At 34.9% G+C, this 7124-nt stretch overlaps 1 non-coding gene across 1 annotated transcript; it reads right to left on the bottom strand.

Annotated features, from left to right (window-relative positions):
- Window positions 1–1846: 1846 nt before the first annotated feature.
- On the bottom strand, window positions 1847–1920 carry TRNAV-GAC. Its single transcript has one exon. It is a non-coding gene; the product is annotated as a tRNA-Val (tRNA).
- Window positions 1921–7124: the final 5204 nt, after the last annotated feature.

Genomic DNA, 7124 nt, shown 5'->3' with positions numbered 1-7124 from the left:
GATGTGGTTATGGGTGATATCTTAGCTAGACAGGTGAGTGAGTTCTCAGCAATCTGATAAGATTTCATCTCTGCTTTAAATGCTCTCTGGGGTTTTCCTGTTGTCTTTCTTGGCCCTGGTTAGATTTTTTTTTTCCTCTCTCATAATTGTATTAGTAATAACTCTGCTCCTTGGCCTTCAGTGAAGATGTTGCAGTTTGTCATGGTGCTACTTATCAGTTGTGAGAATAGGAAGTTTCTGTTTTCCCATGTTCCACAACAGACATTGACAGTACGGATGCTGGGTGATGATGGGCATAGTTAACATTAGAGTCCTTCATGAAAGGGCTGAAAGGATTGAGAAGAATGAAAAACAGTGAGGATGGTAGTCAGGGAACAGGGCCTCAAGGTAGACTGTGGAGAGTCAGTATAGCACAGGGGTTTATGATATGGAGTGACTCGACTGTCTGGGTTTGAGTCCTGGCTCTACCATGTAATAGCTGTAGACCTTGGAAAATTACTCTTTTGGGGTTTCATTATCATATCAGGAAAATAATAATACGTACTTCATGGAATTATAGTTAAGAGAGGTAAGGCTTGACCCATAGAAACTGTCTAATATTAGTTATTATCAAAATGAGGGGTGACAGAGAAAATGGCATGGAGCATCTAGATTCCATGTATATATAAATTTGTCATGATATAAATGTATTTCCTCAACCCTAAGATGTACTTTTTTAATGTTTTAATATTTCTGAAATAAAAATGCTTATTTAAGCCAATGAGTACATTTAATGTGGTAGAAAGTGTTTCTTTCCTCAACAAATGTTATTCATTAAATAGTGTCTTCAAATTGAGAAAATAAGGTTGTATATGTAACTTTAATATATGATTTACATCATATGGGTTGGTATTAGATAGCTTGTTCAATAATACAAATAGCCAGTAACTCACTATTAATTGTAGTAACTGTTAGTTTTTGAATAATCATATGTTTGGCTATAAGGTGGAGAATGTTTTGACTGATAATGTGGAGATTTGCACAGAAGATAGAAGGTATATCTTCTTAATGTCATTCACAAGACTCTAAGTTGATACACATAGCCTCTTTTCTATTTCAGGTTTATCCTATGAATATATAATTCTGAAAAGATTTCAGGATGAAAAGCACTTGAAATCTTCCTTACTGAAGTTTTTTAACCTCATATTTTGCAATTAGTTTTTATGTTTATGTGTAACTGGTATCATTGACACTTAAAACGTGGAATGTGTTATTGCTTTAACTTCTTGGTAAACGTTTATTTTTGATAGGTAATAATGAGAGTTTTCCCCTCAATTTTTATAGGTTATTTGGCAGTTTCTTTATTTCTACATGAAAATCATGAACTGTTGCTTCTCCTTGTGAATACAGTTGTAAAGGTACCGTAGCGTATGTTGGTTAATATGAAGTCTTAAATTATTCAAATGATTCCTGTTAGCATCTGAAATTTCTCCTCAGTCCTATTGAATTAGCAATTTTGGAAGAATGGGCTTAGAAAGATCTTTTAGATCAGTTTCTCCAACTGTAAAATGGGGATAAATAATAGAACTTACAGAGTTGTGAGGATTAAATGAAATACTATGTGAAGTAAAAGCTGCTGCTGCTGCTGGTATTTCATTTTCAAATGCACAGTTAGAAATTATAACAGATCACCAGGCTCTTAGTCAGTGCGATTTCAATACTATTTTCTGTTCTAAAGGGATATAGATATAAATGGAATAATTGAGGTCTTTAAAATTTACAAAGTCATTTTAGAGGGAAGTAATTGGGCATCTGAAATATACTGATCTTAAAAACATTATTATTGTTTTTTTTTTTTTTTTGGTGCTGGCCAGCGTAGGGATTGAACCTTGAACTTTGGTGGTGTCAGCACCATACTCTAACCAACTGAGCTAGCTGGCCAGCCCAATAAAAACATAATTTAATCCACACACAATATTTCTTCCTATTAAACTTCTAATCAAAGTTGATAATGAGATATAATTAAATTGTTGAGCTTTTTTCTGTTTATCTTGTATCAGCCTTTTGATATGCAAGAGTGTGTGTATGTGTGTGTGGTATTGTCTGAGTTTAAGTCATATGCTATAAGATTAGAAATAGCTTAAATTTTTTCCAAACTTTCTTTTTTTTTTTTCCTTTTTGTCTTTTTTCGTGTCCGGCAATGGATCGCAACCCTCAGTGTCGCGCCCGTACCGGACCAGGACCGGCAACGGGATCGCAACCCTCGGTGTTGCTCCCACACCTTGCTCATCCAGTGAGCGGGAACTGGTCTGTATGTGGGATCCAAACCCGCGGCGGGAGCGCCACCACGCTCCCAAGCGGCGCACCGTAGCAGAGCGCCCCCCCGCCCGCCCCCCTTTTTTCCAAACTTTCTTTTTTTTTTTTCCTTTTTGTCTTTTTTCGTGTCCGGCAATGGAGCGCAACCCTCAGTGTCGCGCCCGTACCGGACCAGGACCGGCAACGGGATCGCAACCCTCGGTGTTGCTCCCACACCTTGCTCATCCAGTGAGCGGGAACTGGTCTGTATGTGGGATCCAAACCCGCGGCGGGAGCGCCACCACGCTCCCAAGCGGCGCACTGTAGCAGTGCGCCACCGGGCCGGCCCAATTTTTTCCAAACTTTCAAAAACATATTTTCAGGTTTTATTAGGATGATTTATAAATCATGTGCATATATAAGTATATATGAACGTATTCATTTTATTGTATATATTCTAGAATTACTTCCTTTTGGACTTCCACTCATATTATTGTTAACAAGAAAAATTTACAAAATTATTTTGTTATTCGTTTAAAAAAGTTTTAAAGGCTTTAATAAAGAAGACTCCTTTGCCCCAATCAGAACAGAAATCCAGTTTCCTTTCGTATCAGTTGCTTTTTGGCTTTATCTATCTATTGATTCAGTTAAAACAAATGAAAAATAGGGATATTACTATAAAATATGGTGTAAGTCTGAATGTACAAATTTACTATAAAGTTAGTAAAAAATTGCTAAATATATAGGATCATTACAGTGTTGAGTTAGCCATCGCTAGTTTCAAAATTTACGTTGGATGTTTTCTTTGCTTAATAATTACTCCAGGACTTACAGAGCACAAACCTGGTAGAAGTATGTATGGCACTTACTATTGTCAGCCAGATTTTTCCTCGAGAAATGATTCCAGCTGTTCTTCCATTAATAGAAGATAAACTTCAACATTCTAAGTAAGTAAATTCTTTTGGGATAGTCATCCATTTCAAAACAAAAAATGATACTGAAAATTTATTATAACTTTAACTTAATACTACTAGGATAGAGAATATTCTTTAACTGCCAGATATAGTGAAACAAACCCCAATAGGATCATCTTTATTTTTAAGTGAGTGTAGAAAAATGTTAGGTGGCTTTCTAACATTAGACTGAGAGACAGTGAGGTTTAGTGTCAGGAATCCTTGGCCTTCCTGCTAATTCTACCACTAATGAGCAGTGCTCCTGTTTTTCCCTTGACTGCATGGGGTTGGTTGAAGCTCCTTAGTTTTCACAAAGTTGTTTTGAGGATAAAATGAAATAATGGAAAACATATGGAAATGGTTCAAGTGCTGTGAATGCAAAGCTTTAGTGTATTGGGAAGATGCTTTTCCCATATACCACAGTGAAATTCTATTTTACAGCAGAACATATCCACATAAACAGAATGTATCCAAATAAACTTGTAGTATTTTACTAATCTTCTCTTGTAAGATTCCTTAATTCTCTCCTTACTGGTTTGACTTACTTTTTTATCATATGTGGAATTATTTTGTTTTTGACCATGTCCCTTAACCTTATAATCTTTGAAGTTAGGGAAAACTTTGCAATCATTTTCCTTTTTCCTTTGTGATCCTTTTATACATACATTCTTGATAAAGATTTTTTTCTTACTCATACAGCATTTCTTTATTTCATATGCTTCTTTAAGTCAGTACTTTTAATGTTCTAAGATTGTAAAATGTCTTTTAGCTTGTATTCTTTAAGAAATCTTAGACCATGAATCTTCCAGCTAAAATGATTTTTACTAAGAACTATAGAACAACGTCGCATGTTTTTCAGACCTTTTAAAATGTTTTGTGTGTCAAGTCTGTGATTAGAACAAAGGATGGCTATAGATAATGAATTATTAGAAATAAAATAGTAGCTTTTCTTAGGTATTTATAGGTTGATGTGATTATAGCAGTAGAATATTTTTACATATTTTTTTCTTACCAGCATTCTTTTGTGGGGACCATACTTACTGACCCTTTGTATGAAATCCTTCTGAGAATTGAAAGGCCCCTTTTCAAGTTTTTCCTTCTTGCTTCCCATTTAGTCTAATTTCAAATCCTGTCTAGAGTTTAGGCTTTTTGAAACACTGCTTTTATGCTTATGGTCATACCCAAATCCATGCTATGGAGCTAAAGAATATGGGACAGAATTACAGGTAAGCCAGTAGATGTCACAAAGAAGATGTGAGACAAGGCTTGAACTCAACTTTTGAACCCTTGACTATATTTCAGCATACCAACTCCAGAACCTGAATCCAGGTCTCTTGATGTCTTATGTTAGTACTACCACTTAGGGCCAGGCCTAGGAGTTCCTGAGCCTGTTAAGAGTTTATATTCTTTTTCTTCCTCTTATTTTCTTACCCTCTGAATTAATATTGGTTAACACCTGATGGCAATACGTTGGGATGTAGTTTGTAGTCACCATAGTACTAATACTAATGGCAAATCTGTTGGTAATCTGCTTTTCTTTTTATGTGGAAGGAATTTTCCATCATGGTATAGTTTGCCTATGAAGATAGAGTTGTTTATTAATGGAATTTAGCAGAAGCAGGATGTTCATTTGTTAGGAGGTCGTCCTAACAAAAGGTATTCTTGAGTGGAATACTGAGGTTTGCATTGAATAATCTCAGTTTTGAGATTCTATGATTTTAGATACCGGAAATATGTCTTAAGGAACCCTAAAAGTAAATACTTCACTTTTGTGATGTTTGCTGTTGTAAGTACTGCCAGCATAGTCTACAAATATGAGATACGTAGAAATAGGTATGAGAGAGAACAACGAGGAATACACTTCTTTGGAAACTACATCATGAACAGAGGATAGCATCTCTATTTTCGCTTCTGTGTGCTAGATATTATCTGCTACAAATGAAGTGCAAAAGTAGTATATACTTTTCCTTTTTATTATCATGAGGTTTTTGAAACAGATGAACTGGGCAAGGAGAGGAGTAACCTCTTTTTACTCCATGTGTGTTCTCCTGTACTCCCCCACCCCCAAAGTATTTGGAATATGCTTGCCCATGATATAAAAAAAGAAATATTAAAAGCTGTTACTTCAAGAGTAAGAATGTTAAAGAGATTTTAATATTAACAAAGAGGCTGTTTAATATTACTAGTTGAAATTATATATTACCAATTTAAACTTACCGTTGACTCTTCCCATTAGACATAATCCATATTTCTAGAGATACGGCTTTTAAAAATGGAATTAGAAATTTGTTTATCTTGTTCCTTTCTGATTTCAAAAATAATAAATGCTTGTTACAAGAAAAATCCATAACTAGATAAATATTTAGCACAGCAGTTAAACTCTCTTGAGATCTTACCTTCCAGAGATAATCACTTTTTAGTTTGGTGTGTTAGAATAAAGAAAATAATAACTGTATCATTCTCCCTCTCTTTTTAGATTAAGATAATAGCTGATATTTTGAAATCATGTGGCCCATAATCTCTTCAAACTGAATGCCTGACAGTTCAGATCATCCTGTTTAGATTTCATTTTTTATTTTTAGGGAGATTATACGAAGAAAAGCTGTTCTGGCATTGTACAAATTCCATCTCATTGCTCCAAATCAAGTACAACATATCCACATTAAGTTTCGGAAAGCACTTTGTGACAGAGATGTTGGGGTCATGGCTGCTTCCTTGCACATATACGTTAGGATGATTAAGGTAAGTTCATGTTACTAAAGAAATATGAAAAAATGGTAGCTACGGAAGGTGGTTTAAATTTTCAGATTTGTGGTTTTTCAAGCAATGATTCTCTTTTCTACATCTTCATTGGATGCATAACAGATTGAGAGAAATGAGGAGTGCTGGTGGTGGTAGTGCAAAGTATAGACTTAATTGTTGACTTCTATGCATTGATACTGTGTCAGATGAGGAAAGAGGGTCAAATGGTATGCTAAAAAAATTTCTCTAAATGGTGATGCTGGGTATTGCCTAAAACCCATTGTGTCCAAAAGTATATATTTGTGAGAGATTTCGTGAGCATCTGCTGTAACAAAATGGAATATGCTATGGAATTCATTTAAAATTATGAAACCAAAGCTTGTCTTCTCTTTTATGCATTGTGTTCCAAAGTAGTATGATACACATAGATACTCAATATTAAATCTTACTTTCCTCTAATATTTACTAAAATTTGAAAGAGCTATTATTTTCTTCCCCCAAATTTGCCCTTGATACATAATAACAATTACAATGAAGAATCTAATGTTCATTTTAAGGAGTATGTATTTAATTTCCCCCGTCCAAGAGATTAGTGAGATAGATAATCAAGGCACACTCATTCAGAAACAAATATTTTTTAAAACTGTGTGGTTAATTAATTTTCAATCGACTGGCTCACTAATTTTGGGCATTTTGAATGTTTAAGTAGTCTTGGCTGTGCTCTTCCACCCAGCATGAATTTCACTCATTTACATGAGAAGTCTTTTGCAAACAGAGTTCAGAGATTGCAAACTGGCCTTGATTTTCATCCAAGGTAGAGGTATTACTGCCCTTTTTCAGTATGCCAATTCTTTTTACTTTTTACTTTAATTGCTGGTATTGGCTGTTAAGGATTCTATCTAAGATGTAATTATAAGAACTATTGAAATGTGATTAAACTTTGTGTTGGGAAAACTAGGGAGTGGTGGAAGCTTTTCTGGGGATGATTCAACTTTGGATCAGGTAGCCAGAGGAGTTTCATCCTGGAAGGAGTTGTACATAGTAGAGCACTGTTTCATTAAATGTGGACATAGATGTCTAAGTGAGCGTGTGTTAAGTTAGGTTCTATATAGCATTTCAAGCAGGTCTATATTATATTTAATAAGTTTATTGTTG

The sequence above is a fragment of the Galeopterus variegatus genome, unplaced genomic scaffold, assembly GCF_000696425.1.
Source record: "Galeopterus variegatus unplaced genomic scaffold, G_variegatus-3.0.2 Scaffold30327, whole genome shotgun sequence".
NCBI lineage: Eukaryota > Metazoa > Chordata > Mammalia > Dermoptera > Cynocephalidae > Galeopterus > Galeopterus variegatus.
This window is presented reverse-complemented; position numbering and strand designations above follow the sequence as displayed.